General features: G+C 40.7%; 1 pseudogene; it reads left to right on the top strand.

The window, feature by feature from the left end:
• The first annotated feature begins 5,536 nt into the window (after window positions 1-5,536).
• Window positions 5,537-24,007, top strand: part of LOC121656977 — a 28,123-nt pseudogene continuing 9,652 nt past the window's right edge.

The raw sequence follows: 24,007 nt of genomic DNA, 5'->3' as shown, positions 1-24,007 counted from the left end.
GTTAATAAGTTGTCATTTTTTTCATGAAAGGTTTCTCTATATAATTTATCATGATTTAATTGATGAAAATTAAGATTAAACTTTATCAGACTGAGTTCAATCCAGCTGTAGACGATGCCGCTGGAGGCAGAAGAGGAGGAGGGTTGCTGCAGCGGTTACTAGGTGGTTGCTAGGTAACGTTCTAGGTCTTGTCTCATTGCAGGAATCAGCCAAGCTTCTGAAAGTGGTTTATTCTTGCAGTGAGACAGCTGATACATGTTCTTTTCTTCATGTTATTGTTTAATCACTTTCTAATGGCTTACTGTCCAAAGGTATCAGTATGTACTAACAACAAATGCTAGCCAATGACTGAGCCACAAATACATAAAGAACATGCACTCACACACAAACACAACTAGCAGATATCTCTAGAGGTAAATTTTGTCATAGCTGAATTAGTACAAGAACTGAGATTTAACCACCAGTATAACAATAATAATAATAAATTATATCTGAAAGTACATAGCAGCTGATCTTTGCACAGCAGATGATGGAAAGGAGGATTTCAGTTGATGTTCACATGAATGATGTGTGTTTCCTCTGCAGGTGAAGGTAGAAAGTGTGTGTGAGCTGATGTGAATCCAGCATCATGGATCAGGACAGAGAGGAGGGAGTCCCTCCCTCTAAAACCACTCAGAGGTGAGATGTCCATCTCTAACTGTCCATGACTCTTCGCCATGTCAGAGATCAGATCAGATCAGATCTGCTGCACCTTTCAGGAGAAGATGTGAACATGAAATCAGGCTAAGTGAATAAAAAAGAACATGGTGGTGTCAAGAGTGGTGTGAAGAGTCAGAAGATTTCAGGGTTCATTTGAGTGTACAAAATAGATAACAGCATCATGAATGTCATCATTTGATGGTCTACCTCAAGGCTGATCCAGATAAATCCACATCCTACGTTCAGACAAATTCACCCTAGCGCCACACCTTCGTATTTAGCCTACATAACTATAATCTTTGTAGCAGCAGATTATTCCATCACAAAGTCTTACTAAGAGAAAACATTGAAACACCTCATACATCTCCATTTGTAGTTGCAAGATCGGGAAACTGAACATCTGGCCATTAAGTTGGTTTATTTACCCATGTATTGGCGGAGACGATTAGGACATTCCTTTTATTCTACTGCCGTTAGCTTCACCTAATGTCTTTTTTCAAGCCTTGACACTAAGGCTATCAATATAGCTGAATGATATGCTTAATTGTTTTATATTATCAGTGGTAAAAACGTATAACTGTGACGATCTGTTGCACACTCTAACATAGACACTGGTTGGATAGCAGGTCAGTTTTCACCGACAACTAGTTTGTGGTCGCTTGACTTCTGGGTTGTGACATAGGTTTGCGCTCACCCGTAGAACAGCATTAGCAGAATGTGAATGGATTGATAAAGAATGGATATAAGAATGTTTTTCCACTGCTGGTAGTAACAATTAGTTAGCACGAGCCCCCAGGTGACAGCAGAAAGTCACATGTAATTAATAAACCAGTGCTTTGTGTTTGACAAATAAAAACCTGGCTTGCACACTACATACAATCTCTGCGCACGTCTTACCTTTGTTGTTTTTTCAGAAAAAGTTACATTCCAGTTCTAAAAGAACACTGCTACTTAGCTAGCTAGTTGGTCTGAAATGCGTTGTGAAGGTCCCACTCTTTCTACCATACTACCTCTGGGGTGATTTCCTTCTGGAGCATCAGCTGTGTTTCTCACTTTAGGCCTGAGTATAGGATCTGAACTCTTTCACGTTGCTATATATTATATATTGATGGTGGTCTTGGGACTATTGTTAACAGAAAAAGCCAGAACTGAAAAAAATAACAAACTGGAGACAGCGTGAACTGGGACTTTATATACTTCCTTGTTCCCCAGCCAGCTCATTCACTGATTGGCTACATTTCATGCCACGTCACCATCCACACAGTCAGAATACAAGAGTCATTGGTGTTCTTCAGAAATTGGCACTGAAATATTAAACATGTTGAATTTTTCCAATTGTTGGCTGCGATCTGTTTTGGAGCAGATAATCGGGACAAAGCAGCTCGTAACACAGACCAAATGATGGTTGGGTAGGGAAATCTTACGGTGATCGGGCGTTTGCTGTCCGAGGTCGGGAAGAGGCAAAAACAGCCCAAAATTTGTTATGTGTGTACCAGGCTTAACTTGCATTTCTTTTCTTGCTCAGTATACTGCAATGATCTAATAATCAACAGCAACAAAAACACAGCAGATAATTATTGCGATGTCATCCCACCATCATTTTTAGTCTATTTATCCAAAATGGTCCATATAGCATCTGTGGAGCCCACAGCCTCCTTTCACCTCTCATCATCTTCTTCGCTTTGATCCCTGAGTGGGTCATCATTCCCACTAGCAGGCGCATCACTCACATTAACACTGCTGCTGCCTCTGCACTGTTGATCCGCTGATACGATTTTGACTTGTTTAGGATCCGAGTGGCCAGCTAGTTTGAAAAACTTTAGCAAACTTTCCTTTTCTTTTGACATTTTATTACCATATTATTACCATTTTATTACTAAGTGCAGTCTCAAAATCATTGCACGCCTGTGCAACCTGATCCACTCCCTCTTTCCATCTACGTAGCCTAAAATTCAACTGTAAATTATGCAAGATTTTCTTTAATATGTAATCTCAATGGGAAATATACAGTAACAAAACAGAAAACTATTCTAAACACAAAACAAATATTCATTTATATATTTTTATTTGGGTGATTTTTTGTAATGACACAGTAGATTGCAGACCCAATAAAATAAGTTCCGAATCCAGTGATGGAGGTGCCGGAACACGTTCCGACCCGGTGTTCTGTTAGTTTAGCATACATTGTCAGATCAGCATATGCATAGTGCAAGCTGACGACGGCACCTAACCCTAACCCGCACACGTGTTAATGTAATCTATGCTACTGTGATGAGTATGCTAAACTGATAGGACACCGGCTAAAATTAAGCCCCGGATGAGCTCCTCTGAATACATCAGTTCTGAACTTCAAAAATGGGTTTTAGGCTGAACTCTGAGATTTAATAACATTTCTGCTTTTCTATCAGGATCCTTCAGAAGCTAGAATGTGGAGCTGGACCTGAACCTGAACCTGGACCCAGCTGTGTGTCCATGAAGAGTGACCAGTCAAAGGAAGATTTCATGGATTTCCAACAAAGTCCTGGATCTAACAGACAGTAAGTAGTTGTTAGTATTAAAATGTAAAAGTCAAAGCTGAACTCTCAGAATCAGGTTTTACTTCTTGTTGTGAATCTTTTTGCTTCTACAGTTTTTGAGAATCAGGACATTCAGATGGGCTCAAATGTTAAGACGAGTTGGATCAGATGGTTCAACCAGCAACCAGCTGCAGTTTGATCCCTAAACCCAGTCAGACCAGTCTGATTCAGTTCTTTCCAAACTCAGATAGCTGGATTTCTCTAAGAATTCAGAAAGCTTCATGTTTCCAGTGTGAATGAGCTTCTCCTTACTTTTTATACTGTGTATTACTTATGATATTCAGTCTTGACTCCATTGTAGAGCTTCTTTTTTGGCTGACTTTGCCTCTTGAACAGCTTTAGCTGAATGTGTTGCTGCTTCCAATGTCACCTATGTTTCCATTTCCCTAAACAGAGTAAAGTTGCTCTGTGAACATGTATAACATATTAGTTTTGAACTTGATGTTCAGTTGGTCGAACATTCAGTGGCAGATTTAAGTTTTTTGGCTTGTTTTCTTTTAGACAACTTCCAAACCTTTCAGGAAACAGAATTGCTGCATGTTCCACATGTAAAGCAAATTCCCTAAAACTCCCTTTGACTCACAAATGAATCAAAACATTGTCTGGTTTTAGAACAGTTCCTCTCATGAATCTCCATCTGACGTTGGCTTCCTCCCACTGTTTGAAACATGATGATGAAGATGATGATGATGATGAGAAGCTTCAAAGATAATCAGATATATCTTACATAAACAGTCAAAGATATTTACACTGGGAGCTGTCTAGTCAATCCAGTCCAATCCAGTCACACAGTGGTTATGACAGCCCTGCTCCAGAATACTTCAGCGGGGAGGGAGAGCTTCATGAAGGTGTTGGTAAGATCTTCCTAAAAGCTGAAAGCAGCTTCTTCATGTGACAGAATGTGATGTGATTCTTCCTGATTCCTCCACAGAGTGGACCAGCAGAGCTCAGAGCTTCCCAGTGGTCAGTCTGCCCAGCAGCATCAAACACAGCTGGACTCCATATTTATGGTCTGTACATGTACAACAACTACTTTTCCATCTCTTCTGTTCACATCATCTCCATGCTGACCTTTGTAGACCAGTGGATTGTCAGTGTGTCCAACATGGATCTGATGTTTGGCTCGATGATTTCAGTCTGATTGTGTCCTTCATATCGTTTCTCTTCCAGCTGCTGGAGGACAACATGATCACTTTCATGAAGAATGAGCTGAAGAAGATCCAGAAGCTTCTGAGTCCAGATTACCCAGAATGCTCAGTGTTGGAGGGTGAGGATGAGGAGCAGAGGAGGAGCAGCAGAGAGGCGTTAATGAAGATCACATTGGACTTCCTGAGGAGGATGAAGCAGGAGGAGCTGGCTGAGCGTCTGCAGAGCAGTAAGAGGATTTCTCTAGAGATTGAAGCTGCTGGATAAATGACACATTTACTGATGTCTCAACACATATTCACATCCCCATTCCTTAGTGGCTTGAAATCTTTACTGACTTATCTTATTTCTTCTTTTCTTTCAGAATATTTTGCTCCAGCTTGTCAACATAAGCTTAAATCTGGTCTAAAGAAGAAGTTCCAGTGTGTGTTTGAGGGGATTGCTAAAGCAGGAAACCCAACCCTTCTGAACCAGATCTACACAGAGCTCTACATCACCGAGGGAGGGACTGCAGAGGTCAATGATGAACATGAGGTCAGACAGATTGAAACAGCATCCAGGAAACCAGACAGACCAGAAACAACCATCAGACAAGAAGACATCTTTAAACTCCCACCTGGAAGAGATGAACCAATCAGAACAGTAATGACAAAGGGAGTGGCTGGCATTGGGAAAACTTTCTTAACACAAAAGTTCACTCTGGACTGGGCTGAAGACAAAGCCAACCAGGACATCCAGTTGACATTTCCATTGACTTTCAGAGAGCTGAATGTGCTGAAAGAGAAAAAGTTCAGCTTGGTGGAACTTGTTCATCACTTCTTTACTGAAACCAAAGAAGCAGGAATCTGCAGCTTTGAAGAGTTCCAGGTTGTCTTCATCTTGGACGGTCTGGATGAGAGTCGACTTCCTCTGGACTTCCACAACAATGAGACCCTGACTGATGTTACAGAGTCCACCTCAGTGGATGTGCTGCTGACTAACCTCATCAGGGGGAAACTGCTTCCCTCTGCTCGCCTCTGGATAACCACACGACCTGCAGCAGCCAACCTGATACCTACTGACTGTGTTGGCATGGTGACAGAGGTCAGAGGGTTCACTGACACACAGAAGGAGGAGTACTTCAGGAAGAGGTTCAGAGATGAGGAGCAGGCCAGCAGGATCATCTTCCACATGAAGACATCACAAAGCCTCCACATCATGTGCCACATCCCAGTCTTCTGCTGGATCACTGCTACAGTTCTGGAGGATGTGCTGAAAACCAGAGAGGGAGGAGAGCTGCCCAAGACCCTGACTGAAATGTACATCCACTTTCTGGTGGTCCAGACCAAAGTCAAGAAGGTCAAGTATGAAGAAGGAGCTGAGACAGATCCAACATGGAGTCCAGAGAGCAGGAAGATGATTGAGTCTCTGGGAAAACTGGCTTTTGATCAGCTGCAGAAAGGAAACCTGATCTTCTATGAATCAGACCTGACAGACTGTGGCATCGATATCACAGCAGCCTCAGTTTACTCAGGATTGTTCACACAGATCTTTAAAGAGGAGAGAGGACTGTACCAGGAGAAGGTGTTCAGCTTCGTCCATCTTAGTGTTCAGGAGTTTCTGGCTGCTCTTCATGTCCGTCTGACCTTCATCAATTCTAGAATCAACCTGTTGGAATATGAACAAACAGTTTCTGTTTGTTTACATGAACCAGAACTACATCTCCATAAGAGTGCTGTGGAAGAGGCCTTACAGAGTCCAAATGGACACCTGGACTTGTTCCTCCGCTTCTTCCTGGGTCTTTCACTGCAGACCAATCAGAGTCTACTACGAGGCCTGATGACACAGACAGGAAGTAGCTCACAGTCCAATCAGGAAACAGTCCAGTACATCAAGGAGAAGATCAGTGAGAATGTGTCTGCAGAGAGAAGCATCAATCTGTTCCACTGTCTGAATGAACTGAGTGATCGTTCTCTAGAGGTGGAGATCCATCAGTTCCTGAGATCAGGACACCACTCCACAGATAAACTGTCTCCTGCTCAGTGGTCTGCTCTGGCCTTCATCTTACTTTCATCAGAAGAAGATCTGGAGGTGTTTGACCTGCAGAAATACTCTCCTTCAGAGGAGGTTCTTCTGAGGCTGCTGCCAGTGGTCAAAGCCTCCAACAAAGCTCTGTAAGTACATATATAGCAGGATGTGGAGAAATATACTGCTGCTGTTATAAGGGTACATCATGTGATAGATTAGTACTTCTCTTATTATTTCCTCTTCAGACTGAGCAGCTGTTCCCTGTCAGATGAAGGATGTTCAGCTCTGTTCTCAGCTCTCAGCTCTCAGGCCTCCAGACTGAAGGAACTTGACATGAGAATCGAGGACTCGGGACTGAAGAAGCTGTTTGATGGACTGGGAAACTCGAAACTCGAAACTCTCAGGTCAGGTTTCTATGCCGCTCTCACATGTTTTTCCTCTGCTTCAGCTTTAAACAATCTCTGTGATGGAATAATCTGCAGTGTTTTCTAAACTACTTTGAAATATTCTGAAAGAAATATGTCCAGAGTAATGAGTCAAATAAAAAATGAAGGAACATTTGTTTTTATTTACGATTTAAAGGTATAAATGAGCCTTTTGTTAAATAAAGATGAATATGGAGATACCGCTCTGCTGAGACAAAAAAAAAAAAACATTTGTTTTCACTTCTGAGAGTTTTTAGCATTAAAATTGTGTGTGAAGCCCAACAACAGTGTATTCCTTCTGTGTCACATGATCATGGCAGCTAATCATGGTATCAGATGTCAGGATGTCATGATGAATCTGCTACTGTAAATGATGATGAGGTTTTGATATCTTACTGGTTTAATGCAGGTTATTGCACATTATATTTTATTATATTTAACATATTACTATTACTTATTGTTTTTTAACTTCCCATTTAATAAGAATAATCTTATAAATCTGTAGTATTATTTAAAAAGATTTTTAATTATTTTTTAAATATAAATGTAAATTAACATAATTTATGACTTTATAAGCCATTCAAGTGATTACATTTGTGAGTTTTATTTAAATTTCATGCTGCCCTTGCAATAATGATAATGATAATGCACACTTTACAATCATGAATCTCATTTAAGGGCCAAGAAGTATCAATATTGGTATCAGTATCAATGACAAGTTCCATAAACTAATGGTATCGTATTGACGGGAAAGATTTTGGTACCGCCCGTTCCTAGACTAGACCCCAGGTGTTGTTAAAACTCTTGTTCCTTCTCTCAGTGTAGACTGTAGTTCTGTCAGCTCATGTGGGAAATGCTGCTGTCTGCTGCTGTGGCTACTAACTGCACCTTATATTGGTGCAGTTTGCAGCTACACCAGAGGCCTCATTTCTCATGAGTGGCATAGGAATACAAACCGGCGTACGCCACTCATAGTCAACTTTTGGGATTTATCAAAACCAAACTTGGCGGGAAAATGCCTGTACCTCCATGGCAACTCTGATCCTGGCGTACACAAAAAATCTGGGAAAACAGGAAACAGCAACACCAACGGTGCAGAAGAAATGAAGGAAATGATGTTAAATGTGAGACACTGCACAATGTGCACAATCCACTAGTACTTTTCACATCACGTATTATATATTAAAGCTGTTTGCAGAAATGAATAAAGCGGCACATTCAATATTAATTCTCCTAAGAGTGCATGCTCAGGAAAAAAGACAGGATTTCCAAGAAAAAGGGAGATGATATTAATAAGAACCCCAACCACTAAAATATGTTCTGTTATTGTGAAACAAAACTTAGATGTCATAAAATACATTCAGCTAAATAAGGTGGACAATCTGCTGCCAGCATGTACCAATCAGTAAATGAAAATGTGAGAAGTAAGCTTTGGTCATTCCTTCTAAAGGCAGATTTATACGTTTGCAGCATCTGTGTTACTGCCATGTTTGTACTTATGCACTGAACATCAGTTCAGAGTACCCACCCTTTTTGGAGTCCTTGGAAGGGATGATGGAGAGCACTCTTTCTGGGAACTCCCTTGTTCTGCTGTGTGACTTTAATGCTCACATGGGCAATGACAGTGAGACCTGGAAGGGTGTTCCCCTGATCTGAATCCGAGTGGTGTTTTGTTATTGGACTTCTGTGCTCATCATGGATTGTCCATAATGAACCCCTTGTTCAGGCATAAGAGTGTCCTCATATGCACTTGGCACCAGGACACTCTAGGCCATAGTTCAATGATCAACTTTGTAGCTGAATCATTGGACTTGCAGCTGCATGTCTTGGACACTCAGGTGAAGAGAAGAGCAGAGATGTCAACTGATCACCACCAGGTGGTGAGTTGACTCAGATGGCGGAGGAGGATGCCGGTCAGACCTGGCAGACCCAAATGTGTTGAGAGTGTCTGCTGGAAATATCTGGTGCAGTCTCCTGTCAGAAAGAGTTTTAACTCCCATCTCTGGCAGAGCTTCAACCATGTCCCGATTGAGGCGGGGGACATTGAGTCCGAGTGGGCTGTGTTCCATGCCTCTATTGTTGAGGCAGCCAACTGGGGCTGTGGCCGTATAGGTTGTCAATGCTTGTCGTGACGGTAATCCCCGAACTTGTTGGTGAAAACTAGCAGTAACCGATGCTGTCAAGCTGAAGAAGGAGTCCTATCAGGCCTTTTGGGCCTGTGGGACTCCAGCAGGCCAAGCGAGATGCGGCTTTGGCAGTCACTAAGGCAAAAACTAGGGCATGGGAGAATGACTTCCGGACGGCTTTGAGAAGATTCTCGTCCACCATCCGGCAACTCAGGAGGGGAAAGCAGTGCTCCATCAAAACTGTGAACAGTGGGGATGTGGGACTGCTGATTTCGACTTGGAGCATTGTGAGCCGGTGGAGAGACTACTTTGAAGACCTCCTCAATCCCACCAACACGTCTGTAGGGCTGTCTTGGCTGGCATGCCTCTGCAGCATCGTGTGGGCATTGGAAACAGTTCCTCTGGACTGGCAGACTAGGGTGGTGGTCCCCCTCTTCAAAATGGGGGACTGGAGGGTGTGCTTCAAGTACAGGAGTAACATACTCATCATACCAGCCTCCCTGGTAAGGTCTATTCAGGGGTCCTGGAGGGGAGAGTCCATTGGATAGTCAAACCTAGGATTGAGGAGGAGCAGTATGGTTTTCGTCCATGGTCCATGGAACAGTGGACGAGCTCTACGCCCGCTTTAGGGTGTTGGAGGGGGCATGGGAGTTTGCTCAACTGGTCTACATGTGCTTTGTGGACATGGAGAATGCATTCATGTGTCCCCCGGGGACTATTGTGGGGGGTTGCTCATGGAGTACGGAGTGCCGGACCCCCTCTTATGAGTTGTCCAGTCTCCGTACGACTGTTGCCAGAGATTGCTCTGCATTACCCACAGTAAAACAGATTTGTTTCCAGTGAGGGTTGGAGTCCACCAAGGCTGCCCTTCGTCTCCGATTCTGTTCATAACTTTTATGGACAGAATTTCTAGGCGAAACTGAGGCATTGAAGGGACCCAGTTTGGTGGCCTCTGTTCCAGTCTCTTCAGGGTTGGCATGATGTGTATAGTCTGTGTTGTGCGTCTGTCACGAGGATATGGAGAGTTTGCTTTGCACAGTGATATGGTCGACAATACCTGATATTGCAATAAATGCACTCCAGTGTTGTGTTCCTAAGCAGGCTATGGCAGAGAGGACCATATCATGTGCAGATAGGGGGTAAGCAGAGGATAGAAAAAACTGTTCTTTGATAGTCAACATTATAACATGAGAAAACTCTAAATATCAATAAAACAGTTCAATACCTGCGTAACAAATGTGCTCTTTGATGATGATTTGAGCGAGATTGACATTAATCATCTACTAGTATGCCAAGCCCTCTTCCTTTTCTCTTACTGTTAACTGTGCTGGTGCTGTCAGCGTCTGGAACCCTCCATGGAAACTGTGAATATTCATGTGCAGCCACAGCTCCATGAAGCACATTAAGCTAACACAATACTTCTGACTTTAGGCTAGCACTGTTAGCTCAGACATACTTTTTTTTTCAAAAATAATAACAAATCACAGCTAAACAACACAGACCTAAGCATGACCAGTGAGATTATAACAAGACAGTACCAAGTTCCAGACTTATAGCTGTAGACCAACATTTAAAATATGGTTCAAAACTTTTCAGACACTTTTACAGACACACAGACTAGATTTTTTAAATTGTCCAGGTGATTATTCTTGAGATGGGATTTACACCAGAAGTAAAAATTATAGTTTTTTTTAAAAAAAAAAAAACTCTTTCTGATGAAAAAGAATGCTCAAACTACAACTGGAATAAACCAAATGAATCTAGACAGGCTAAAAATTAAACCTCCACGTTTTAGTAAATGCCAATGAAGTGACTGATCCTTAGCATTGCATATGACTATATTTTGTGGCAGATGTAGCAGCCATTTGCTAAGAGTCAGTGAATTCTGGGCTCCATGTAATGATGGAGTTATAGGTTCCTAGTAGGGGACCTTATATAGTGTTTTGTGTTTCCATTTGTAAACCTATACAAGACCATGGATATGAACGATCACTGGAATCCTCGACATTGGCTTAGAGACCTCACAGATTTTTCAGATCTGTTTTTAGATGTCACTTTTTGTACGAAATATCTTTTTGTTATTTATCAAGTTAGTGTCCAGGGCTTTTTTTTTTTTTTTTTTTTTTTTTTTTTTTTTTGTCTCCCAACTATTTTTATAATATTTCATCCTTCAAGTAGTTCACATCAAAACAGCATTACAAACCAGAAAGGTCACCTCACAATGACCACAAAAAAAAAAAAAAAAAAGTATTGTCTCCCTTTATATTATTCTGGCTAATTGCCCTGCAACCAGCTGACATCTGGAGTAAAAAATTAGAGCAGCATGAAACACTACTGCAGTCCCTTAACTCAATGCCAGTAACAGTCCAGCAGCTAAATGAAAAAATCTCAACCAACCTGTAGCAGTGCAACTTCAATGAAAAGTACAATATAAAAAGTAACAATTAAGACAAAAAAAGTTAAAGAAACAGGAAAAGCTAAGGAGTGACTGCAGCAGGCCATACATATGTTGATGTTTTTAAGAAGAGGCTCAAGACCTTCCTTTTTAGTTTAGCCTTTTGATTTGACTTTATTCCTTTTCTGTTATTTATCTCATCTTATCTTATCTTATCTGTCTCATTTATCTATTTTATTTTATTATATTTTATTATAGCTTCTTAACTGTTTCCCTATTTTATCGTTGTTTTAACTGTTTTAACATTTTTAACATTTTTAACTCCAGTGTTTCTTTATGGGGATCCTAAACTCTGGGAGTCAAGCCTGCTTCGTCTGCCCTCTGCAAACATGGCTTGACTGGCTCCTGGTGTAAATGGGTCCCCAAAAATGCCGTTTCCTCACAGCAGCGCCAAGCCAAAGACAGATATTAAGAGTTTGTGTGTGTGTGTGTGTGTGTGTGTGTGGATGGGTGAGGGGGGGGGTGGGGGTGGGGGGTGGGAGGTGATTAATCTGTCACATAACTGGGTGTGTAAAGGGCTTATTGTTTTTGTTCTGTGATTTTCTTTTTTTTCATTTTAATATGCATTTATACTATGTAAAGCACTTTGTGTTGCCTTTGCATGAAAAGCGCTTTATAAATAAAATTTGATTTGATTTGATATATTGGTGCATGCACTGTGTGTAAAACTTTTTCCATAATTTTATCTTCCTCTTTCTCTACAGGCTGAGTGTGAGTGGTCTCTCGGAGAGGAACTGTGGACTTCTGTCATCGGTCCTCAGCTCCCAGTCCCCCATTCTGCCAGAACTGGACTTGAGTTACAGCAACCTGCACGACTCAGGACTGAAGAAGCTGTATGATGGACTGAAGAGTCCAAACTGCAAACTGAAAACTCTCAGGTCAGGATTCATCAAACTGATTTTAAAAATTTTATACATTACTGGAGTGCCAGTAACCCTGACCTTTGTTTATGACCATATATATATATATATATATATACCATGGTCTGGGTGAATACTCGATTCTGATTGGCTGGAGGGTGTCCATTAAAAAGTGACAATAGACACCTATGAAAGAAGTTCCGGTCAACTATGCTTAATGTTGTAAATTATTACGCTTACTAAATGGTAGTTGGTAACCATGGCAACAGCAACTCAGACACCGGGCTGCAGACACGCCAGAACATGTCTGTGACGCGCATTGGTGGGAAAGCAGGTGCAGGCTTATTGGGTTCTGTGAGTCCAGGAGAGATGAGAATGGAGCAACATTTTGTCGTCCTGCAATGTCCCACCCAGCAGTGGTTAGGGTCCACAAACGTTAAATCTCCGCCACTATGGACATGCCAGTACCTTTATGAAATGTCATGATCCACAGCAATGTTGCATTTAATCTTAAATAGGTCGTCGTCTGTCTTTCTGTCTTGATTATCTGACTTACATACTTGATATAAAGTGAATGGTGGATAACATTATAAAAACAATTTAGGATAGACTTACTTGCTCGATACACATTTAGTGATCAGAAACTATCTGTGGACTTTGTTTGAAACAAAATGTGGCATCATCCTCTGGACACACACAAGCTGTAAGAGCTGCACCCGCCCTCTGAAATGATACTTTGTGTCACGTAACATAACGTTTAGGAATCGTCTCCCTTCTCTCCATTGATCAGGTCTAATACAAAAGCTGTGGCCGACCGAGGTTGCAGGTTCTGTGTCAGAGCTGGTTAAGAGTTGCTGCTGGAGACATGCCTGATCAGAGCAGCCTGCAGGCTTATTGAATCTGTGGACTTTGACTGTTTAAAATAAAATGCTGCATCATCCTCTGGACACATACACTGTAAGAGCTGCACCCGCCCTCTGAAATGTTTGTATCACATAACTGCGGCCGACCGAGCTGCAGGTTCTGTGTCAGAGCTGGTTACCTTGGCAACACGTCACTACGAAATAATCCACTCAGCTGCTTTTTGTGAAAAACATCATTTTAACTGGAAAAAACAACATTAACACATTAATAATTTATTCAATATTTTTTTTTCTTTCGTAAGTGACCGTGGTATAAGCGGGATAATGCTCTTCGAGGTGTCAATTATCATAAATTAATGGACGACGCGGAGGTGTGAACCGTCCACCGCTGGGGGACTTGGGCATTACCCCTTACATACATACATATATATATATATATATGTGTGTGTGTGTTTGTGTGTGTGTGTGTGTGTGTGTGTGTGTGCGTGGAATGCTTATTTCTCCAAAAGGGTGGTGGGTAGAAACATTTTAAGAACCACTGAGCTGTAGCTACTGTTTGAATGATTTTGTAGTTGTTGTAGTTGTTTCACCAGCAAAGGATGCTGAGAGAGAGTATAGTAATGTTAATAACTGGATGAAGTGTGATTAAAACTTCATTTGGAGTTATTAATTCCAGAAGGTATCCACACCCATGAGGAGGTTTTTGAGTTGCCGGACATCACAGTGATATTGTGTTTTTGTGGAGAGAAAATTCCGGTGAGTGATAACAGTTAGTTCCTATCATAGCATGCTAGCTGCTGCCACCCATGGCTAATTGCTCATTTTATGGATATATTATTTTTGTGTGTCATTATGCTTCTAAGAAAGCAATCGAGGCTATATAACATTGTGCATTTGAGTTATTAAGAAATGATAATTTAATTATTTTAAACATAATTTAAATTATAATTTGTTCACTCAAAGAGAATGAATTTGGCCATAATAAGAAGAAGATCCTTGAAACCACATTTACTTCATGCACTCTTTTGTGTTTCGCAATATTACTGCAAATTTTCCTGAAATATTTACCAACCTCAAATTTAAACAGTTCCTTCCAGTATGCCCCATATTTTTACCAGGGACCAGGGAACAAAATGGCAACAGTAGATGTTAAATGTCTGGGAAAAATTCACATTAAACTTACAAAATAAATTAAGTGCATGTGAGATTTGTAAAGCGGAGCTTGCGTGCCACGGAAGTACGTCTGCAATGCTCGAACATTTAAAGAGTAGATGTAATCACAGACCACAGTATGCACAGTATGATTCTGATATCATGAACTGCATCACAAACAATTTCCTCACAGATTTTTTCAAGCGTTCCCAAACACAGCACTGCTGTTGCTTCCTCCCCCAACCAATGGTAAAGCACCATTCCAACACGTGATTCAGTGGAGGAAGCCCGGATGCAGTCAAATGTTTGGAAAGAGTGAGTGAGAGTGGAGGAACGTTTGCGGTAAGGAGGTTTAAATGCATAGTGACAATTCCCAAGTGGTAGTTGCGAGAGTCGCCTCCCACCCGAACCAAACTCCTATCTAAAAGAAATTTTCGCATTTGGCACCGGTGTGGAAGTAGTTTGGATTTAAGCCAAATGATGACAAACAGTATGAGTTATATATATACATATATATTAGGCCCCGACCGATATGGATTTTTTGAGACTGACACCGATTCCGATATTTGGCAGAAAAATTTCCAATTACCAATTAATCGGCCGACTTTTTTTTTTTTTTTAATATAATGAATAAATTAACTTAATTTTTGGTTCATTAACGCTTACACTGCCACTTTAAAACAGAAGATTTCCCAAAAACATGCAAGAAAGCATCAAATAACGGGGAAATTAAAATAAATCATCTTACAAAACGTCAATCTATAAATGAATTGTATAATGAATGTAATGAATTGATTAAATATTAATTAAATTAAATTGTTTTGTACTTCTTGCTGATGCAGATTAGAAGTTGGTTAAAGTATACATAGAAAAATATATATATAAGGTGTATGCCTTATATTACCAACATGAGTGAAGTTAGTAAAACATTATTTATGCAGCATTCTGATGGCCTTTAATGTTAAAGGACATTTTCTTTACTTCAATATTTTCTTTGTCATGAAATATATCATGGCATATATCATATATGATCCAAAATAAAAGCCAGATAGGCTTTTCTCAAATGTCAAAAAGATATCATCTTTGATAGAGTTATATTTTATATGTAATGGTCACAAATGGTCTGGCACTAATTGTAACACATTGTGAGTCACTGTTACAGCCTGTCACGTTAAAACTATATAAAGTAAAACTAAGGGAGACATGACATCATGACGGTGGCTGATGACAGACTGTAATATTAATAATGTAAAGTTTTCCGTGCTGCAATGAATAAACCTCCTCCCCTTTGCATTCACATCTCTCCTCCTAAAATACACCTCAACCTGCAGCTGACGGAGCGATTAACGGTCGTTCTGTACTCTCAGATATTTTGTACACTTATGTTATTTCTGCAGTTACTGGCTACTTCGCTAATGCTATGTTAGGTTGGGATAACTGGGATGTTATTGCTAACATAGACGGGGGTTATGACTGCTGGTTTTTAGGAATAATTTAACCACACGATATGTGTAAACTGCTGACATCAGCCGGTTCTTTATTGCATGCTATTGATGTGCTACTACAGCTACAAGTGCATGTTGCAATGCTCTAACATTTTACATGCACATCCGGTTCCGGTGCTTCATACTTCAAAATAAGAGTTCCGCTTACAGCAGTTAGCCAAAACATTACAACGGGGAGCGCCTTAAGCTAATTTAGCACAACTTTAGCAATGCGGTGTAAATAAAAAGCTAACCAGCACAACGAAGCATGCATCACTCGTCATTACACATGCCAAACAGAGTAAAATTAGATAATGACAAGATATGACAAATTAGATAGAGTTGCAGCAAATATTACCCCTCCTTTACACTGAGTGCATGTGTGCCACGTTATTGCATCCCGGTTTTGTTCCAACCTCCTTGGCGCTGCAGTTTTTCCCATGAGTGTGTCAGGTGTGGAGCGCCCTCAAGTGCAGTCCACATATATAGATCCGCAAGATCACAAAATCACAGGAGGAATGGAGATCTTGAGATTCTAAAGATCACATTGTCTGTGGTGACTGCTCCCGTGTCTGATTTCCTGTCTGCCCCTATCTGAACTGCAGAATTGACTCATTCTGGGTGCGTGAAGCATCAAAAATAGACTTGGCGCATAAATTTAGTGGCGCACCGCGACAATGCACTTCTGGGACACTTCTGATACGTGTTGGAGAAAACCTGAGGTTTTTTTCCACGCATGTTTGTTGATTTGGTCAGTGAGAGCAAACAATTTCTCTCAAAGTCAAGATATTTATTTTTACAAATAACTGGAAGTGTTTCAGAATTCTGGGTTCTGAGACTATCTCACCCTCTCTGGTTACAGAGGAAGGAATTCTACTGCTGATAGCCAAAAACATAACCCCGCTGCTTTCCCTGAACCCAGTAGTTATACCTTGTCTAAACTAAACAGTCACCTGTTGCAAGGTAGATTTTTTCTGCATCTTCTGCTGTCAGCCATGGCTGTCTGCTTCGGCCCCATCTGACGTACTGGTTTCCTTTTTCTGCAAAAAACAGAAGTACGGCCAAAAGCATCCACATGTTGCAGATCAGACATTTCCCCAAATACCAGTTTGAATCTTTAAATGTCAGCTACTCCTTTTCTTCACTTAGAAACAGAAAGCAACATGTTAACCCACTATTAAACAATGTTCTTGTGTGTGTTATTTTTCCCCAACTTGCAAAGCTGCAATTAAATATTTTAATTAATGTCATGCAGTTATACATTCAAGGACAAATTTAAAATAATATCTAACATACGCAGTGCTGTTTTTGGCAGGCATCTCAGTTTTAGTCTTAGTTTTAGTCTTCAGGACGATAATGCGTATTAGTCACATTTTAGCCATTTCTAAGTTTGATAGTTTTAGTCCAGTTTTAGTCAACGAAAACTCAAAAAGGTTTTAGTCTAGTTTTAGTTCAAGAAAAAAGTATTAGTCTTAACAAATTTATTTAGGTCAATAAAACAGATTAAAACGTGAAATCAAGGTTGAGAGGTTATAACAAGTATTGCAATTCATAAAACAAGTTAACTTTAATGCTTTTGCATAATAACCAGATCCTTTACCAGATTGATAGCTTTAGCCTAGAATTTTCCATCAACAAGGTTACAATGCTGCCATGCTATACTTAGTTGCTGTTGGGCAGAAACAAAATTAAAAGAAATGGTTTTTTAGACTTCCCAACCAACAGCAAATACTTTTTGATCTACTTAGGGTATGCCTTGCACAGATAAAATGCTAACTGTGGAATCAATTACTCCGAAAAAGCAGAGCAACAACACCCTTACTTTGGTAATTGTTGCTTTATTGCTGAGAATTTTCTAAAGTACAATACTACACCATGAACATACACATTCCCAAAATATGAGCAAAGGATGAAGAACACATGCTCAACTTGACCTCATCTGACAGTGAAATTCTGATGGATTATAGTTAAAAAAAAAAGTCCATATATCGTTTAGTCGCTTCCGACCTCCAAATACCTTCGTTGACGCTGCCGTCATGATTCATCTATGAATGAATGAACTGCTTGTCTGTCTGTGCGCTGCACGTCTGGTGGTGGGCGTGGCCAAGTTGCAGGAGCATTGCTGACTGACAGATTTCGCTCACATGCGCCTGAAGATGAAGACTATCTTGAACTATATTCTGATTCTAATGATTCTGATTTCGCACCAGATGAGTGAATTGATATCCCTATTCCTCCCAGCAAAACATTCATTTAAAACAATGGTGAAATACTGTGGTCTTCATCCCCAGATATGTGTCAGGCAAAACTGTCTGCAGAAAATATTATTAATAATAATAATAATAATAATTAAAGCCGCAAGCGGCATCCATCGGGTCCGAGCATCCTGGACCCCGCCACCCGATGCTAATATATTGCCATGACAACAGGTGGTGTAATGCATTAAGGACCCAACGTGTATGATTCCTGTCAAGTTTGGTGCAGTTCCCATGTGTTCCTATGGAGATATGAGCAAACCGTGTTTCATGGCGAGAAGGCTTTTCCGTCGGTTGCCACGGTTACACGCTTTCTCCTATTCGAAAGATTTGAATAGCGTTTGGTCCCCAACTTGTCAGGAAGGTCCCCACCAAGTTTGGAGTCAGTCGCACGAATACCCTCAGACTAGTTCGTTCAAATGGCAATGAAATCCAAGATGGCGGGCACCCCGTTGCCATGGCAACAGGTGTTCGATTGACTTCTTTGCTGGACTTGGGGTGTGACACGTATGAATACTGTCAAGTTTGGTGCAGATCCCACGTATTTCTAAGGAGATATGAGAAAACCGTGTTTCATGGCGAGAAGGTCATTTTCCGTCGGTTGCCACGGTAACATGCTTTCTGCTATTAGAAAGATTTGAATAGCTTTTGGTCCCCAACTTGTCAGGAAGCTTCCCACCAAGTTTGGAGTCAGTCGCATGAATCCCCTCAGACTAGTTCGTTCAAATATGATGTGTGTAAAGTGCAAAAAATGCCAAAAAAATGGCCGTACACGCCAAGATGGCGGGCACCCAGTTGCCATGGCAACAGGTGTTTGATTGACTTTTTTGCTCGACTCGGGGTGTTACATGTGTGTGCCAAGTTTCGTCCTCCTACGTCGAATTAGACTTTCGGGACCCCATTCATTTGGGGATTTTTGGGGTGTCTAGGTGGCGCTGTTGAGACACTTTTGCGTTGAAGTGTATGCAGACCTTAGAATATTGCGATTTTCGCCGGGCTTGATGTGTGTGCCAAGTTTCACAACTTTTCATGGGTGTTTAGGGGGTCAAATTTGGGGTCGAAGCGCTTAGAAGGAGTATAATAAACATTTCAACCACAATAGGGTCCTTCCATACTTCGTATGGCTCGGACCCTAATAAAATAAAATGATAAAGACAGTGCCAGGGCCCACAAGGATGGCAGTGACTCGTGTGAAAGACATCAAATCAGCTTCTGAGCTGGTCATGCCTAATTCAATACAGAAAATCATTCTGGAAATGACTAATCGAAAAGGAAGTCATGTTTTAGGGGAGAAGTGGAAGGAACTGGACAAAACACATTTAGTTTGAATATGTATTTTTTTTTATGAAAAACAAGTGAATTATCCTAATTGAACCATTACCTGTGAGAGGTAAGAAACACCATTGTACTAAATATTGATAGAATAGTTAGTAATGGAGTTAGTAATAAAATATTAACAATTTTTGTTAGGACTTTTTTTTTTGTTTGTTTGTTTTTTTTTTTTTTTTTGCTTCTGACATGTTTTGGATAAATAAACATGCACCGGGTCAAACTGACCTGGGAATATCATTGCTGTTACTGACAAGCACCTACAGGAAGGTTAAACCCAAATTAAGATTTATGGCAATGTCCAGGCCGCTTTGGCTCTTCAAGTAAAGAATCTACTTTCTTAGCAGCACGGCCCTGGCGCCTTCCAATCTGGTGACTGTAGTGGAGACAACATAGCCTCAGTTATCACATTCAAAGTTCATATCAAACCAGTCTCAAAAAAAGGTGGACCAAAACTACAACAAATTATGCAAAAATAAACAAAAACAAACCATGCAAATAACAAAAAACCAAATAAACACTTTTTAATCAGTTCTGGTGAAAAGAAAAAGATGGGTAACTGCACCAACGAGCTGTGTGTACTTCACATTCTCTACTAAGATCAGCAATAAGATGGCACTGAACTTAGTGAGGGGTGAAGCCCATTCACCCCTCTCTTTCTCACCCAGAGCTTTTCAGTGTAGACCCAGCCTTATCAACAGCCTATAGGTTAGCGTCCACAGCAATCCTCTCTCTTTAATGGCCAAGCTTAGCAGCCTCACTCTGGCCGTCACTTCCTCCTTTGGAAACCCAGTGTAGTTTCCTTCTGGTTGCCTCCTTGAGATGGAATTTTTGGGTCTTTGAAGGGAGCCAGATCTTGAGGAGTTGTTCCTTTCAAGGAGCCATTCAAAAGATTGGCTTATTCTTACAATATCTTACAAAATTTCAGAATATATAAGAATGAAAAACAATCAAAATATGCATATATATATATATATATATATATATATATATATATATATATATATATATATATATACATATATATAATCTACTTCAAAAGATTTTAAAAAGTATGGGAAAAATATAGATATATAGATTAAAAAAAAGGATAAACCTGAGCAGTCAGTGCAAATTCTATTAAATGTTTTGGATAGAACTTAGAGTATTTGTTTCCAAACAATACTCTCTGCCTATAGATGCTTCACATGAATAGAGCGTGTTGGACACCAGACTTCTACGATGTCACAAATGTGATGAAGGCAGTGTGGAAAATTTCTATATAAAAAGAATGGCTCACAAATGAACGTTTCACAGCTGTGGCTCGGTTCCCATTGTTCATTTAAATGAGCCATTCAAAAGAATCAAATCATTCATGAATGTCACACACTATCGCCTCCAGAGGTGTTTTCCCTCTCATGTGCTATGTATGTGATCGCTGCCCCATCCTTCCATTGCTTCTCCTCGCTTTCATCCAGTTGTGTCCGTCCCTCTCTTCTCTTCTCTTCCTTCCCCTGTTGATCTGAAATCAAGGAGACCAACAAACCTCCCAGCCCGCTCTCCGATCAGTGCAATCAATTCTTTCAATCAGCCCTTAGCCAGACCTGCATATACACATGCACCACCCGATGACACACGTTTTTCAATGTGAGCAACCTTTTTATTTGTGACTTTTATTTTGGAGCGGACGGTGTCCACCATTTTCTCCATTGCATCACTACTGGAGTTTATCAAGTTGGCCAGTGTTAACAGCATCATCAGAGTTTAAGGCATGAGAAAGGGAGGGTTTCTTGGCAAGGGGAGGCTTACTTGGGGTCACTGGTAGTGGCGGGAACTCCTCTTCCACTGCTGCTTGCAGATTGTCATCCATCTTGCTGTTGTAGTCGTGCTCATTAGCAAACAAGCTAGCAGAGCTTTCTGCCTCTCGGCATGATTAGTTTCTTCTACCAGACCAGTATATCTGCTGCATTATAAATTTATGCATTCATTATCTGTACTACTTAATCCATTATGGGTCATGGGTAAGCCGGAGCCTATCTGATGGAAAAATCTTGTATTGATGATATTGTGATAGATCTGTGAGAGACACAGCTAGTCATTAAAGATTGTGATCAGGACTGTTATCTTTAGTGCCCCTGGGAGTGAATAAAATTGTAAAACACATCAAAGGACTTTATTACCCTCCAGCTGAGGTTGGTCAATGTGAAACCTGACTATGGAGTACTGCACCAGTGGACGTGACAACTGTTACCAGGGGGGTTGGGCTATATAAACTATGTGACCTGAGTTCCAAGTCAGTTTTAACATTGTCGGCTGGCCTGTGTTTCCACTTGTATTCTGGTTGTTTGAACTCCTGTGATCCCAATAAACGGTCGTGTCTTCTTATCGATCTGAGTGTCTGCCGTTCCTTGAGAGAATCTTCCTAACACTATCCCAGCATTTTACCAGGTGAGAGGCAGGGTACACCCTGGAAAGGTCACCAGTCCATCATAGGGCCTCTGCTGCCTTATAGCAACATTAATAGAAAGTTGAATGCAGAGAGCTAAACAAAAACCGCCCTGTCACACCGCCATCTTGTCCAGCAGGACACTGGCTTACACACGTGGAGGGTTGGGTGTTGGTGACGTCATTGTGCATCTGGAAAAAGCACATCTATTGCATCATACAGAAAAGAAACCAGATCACACTACCCGGGTAGATGAACAGTTACATGAATAGTTTTACTATCATACATTGAAGGACTAATACATATGGACGAACTAAGGAGATTGACAAATTTGGATTTTCGACTCTTTTTTTGGATTTAATTGGACCTTGTTCTGTTTGTTGTCAGGGGCCCACTTTAATTAATTTTATTTACATTTGTTTCATTGCATTTTCTAGAATAGTATTGTTTTTTCTATATCGTAATTTAGCTTATTTTTGTTGCAAGTTTTTTTTTTTTTTTTTTAATAAGGAAATATAAAATCAGTCACAGCTAATTAATAAAATAACTGTTTCCTTTGGTGGCTTTTGTGCCAATAAAGTATTCTTTGTTACCCCTCCTTGAGCGAAACAATTTCTTCTGATTCAGCCTAAACTGAAAGTGCATGACCGTCACCTCAGCTCATGTACAGAAGCACTGTTACAAGAAGAAAATGGCTAAGCTCTTATTCAGGAAGAAGGACAGTCCTTCTTCCCACTGCCCCACATCGGAACACATTGACAGCCCTGTGGAGCTCTTTCAGAGACAGACTGCAGCAGTTCGACTTGAAATCAGTATTCCCAGTTTTCCATTGTGTGATGTTGGTTTGGCTTTTTGATTTCCAGTTCATTTCATTTCATTGCGTTTCACAGCCAACTGTAACCTTACCTGAGAGATGGAGTACCATATGGATAGGGTTAGAAGCCTCAGCTATATAATAGCATAATGCCATTGCAGCACCATCTTTAAAGGAGAACCAAAACACGACTCAGAAACACAGGAAGAGGATGGCATCACCAATAGGTTGTCCTTTTTCTCAGCGGTGCTTTGTAACGCCATTTTAAAAAGAGATTTAATCAACAAAAAGAAAATATTTTGCTGTAAACAAGGAGCCGTTCCTCCTTGCGTGTGAAGCTACTTTTTTTCCTCAACCAACCAACAGATTGCAGTGTTGGTACCCCAACAGAAGGTTCCCAACAAATTAGGATTGATCAGGTCTAATGTTAGGGTACCCTTCCCAGTTTTCTCATGTGGAAACACAAAAAGTGTGTCCCGATCTGTCCTGACCCAAACTGCACCCATTGGTGGAAACAGGGCTTAGTAGGCAGAGTGAGGGGTTCAGGGGGATGTAACAGCTCATGAAGTGAGAAAGAGATTCTGGGATTTCTTTCCAGAATTGTTGAACTGGTGTGCAATGCCATATGGCATGGATGTAATTATCAGGGGTGTTTTTAGAGCGGTTAGTGCACATGTCTGAATGAAATCCCATTTTGAACATCATGTGCCCTGTGTAGTGAGTTCTGTGGAGTATCTTGTACTTTATTAGTTTAGTATTTGCATTTCTGGTTTGTGAGCGACCGAGATGGTGAACAAACTAAAAAGTATTGGGGAACCTCACACTTGACTTTATGGATTCCTGAAGAGCATGTATCCATACTTACAAAAATTGGCAATCTGTGAGATAGGAGTAAAACCATTTAAGAACAGTACATGAGAGGCTGTTAGGAAAATTCCTCACATGAACGACAGACACTCAGATCAGTGAAAATGCACAGCTGTTTACTGCGATCACAGGAGTTCAAACACAACCATAAGACAAGTTAACACAAGCCAGCAGACAATGTTAGAACTGAAGTCCAGTCTCATGACACAACCTTATATAGCCCATCCTGGGTACAATAGTCCCTCCAGGCCACTGGTGCTGCACCCCTGAAGTGAGGTCCATGTTGACTGACCACAGAAGAAGGCAATAAAGTCCTTTCATATGTTTTACAATTGTGTTCATTACCAGGGGGGCACTAAAGATAAGTCCTGGAAAAACAGTCCTGATCAAAATCTTTAATGACTAACTGTGTCCATTTCTTCTCTGCTCTTCTTTTTAACTCATTAATTTCCTGGCTTTTCCACAGTGTTTTGGATTTAACTCCAAATGTTTTTGTTCTAAATGGAGCTGCTGAGTGAATGGCT

This window comes from Melanotaenia boesemani, chromosome 2 (assembly GCF_017639745.1).
Source record: "Melanotaenia boesemani isolate fMelBoe1 chromosome 2, fMelBoe1.pri, whole genome shotgun sequence".
Classification (NCBI taxonomy): Eukaryota; Metazoa; Chordata; class Actinopteri; order Atheriniformes; family Melanotaeniidae; genus Melanotaenia; species Melanotaenia boesemani.
This window is presented reverse-complemented; position numbering and strand designations above follow the sequence as displayed.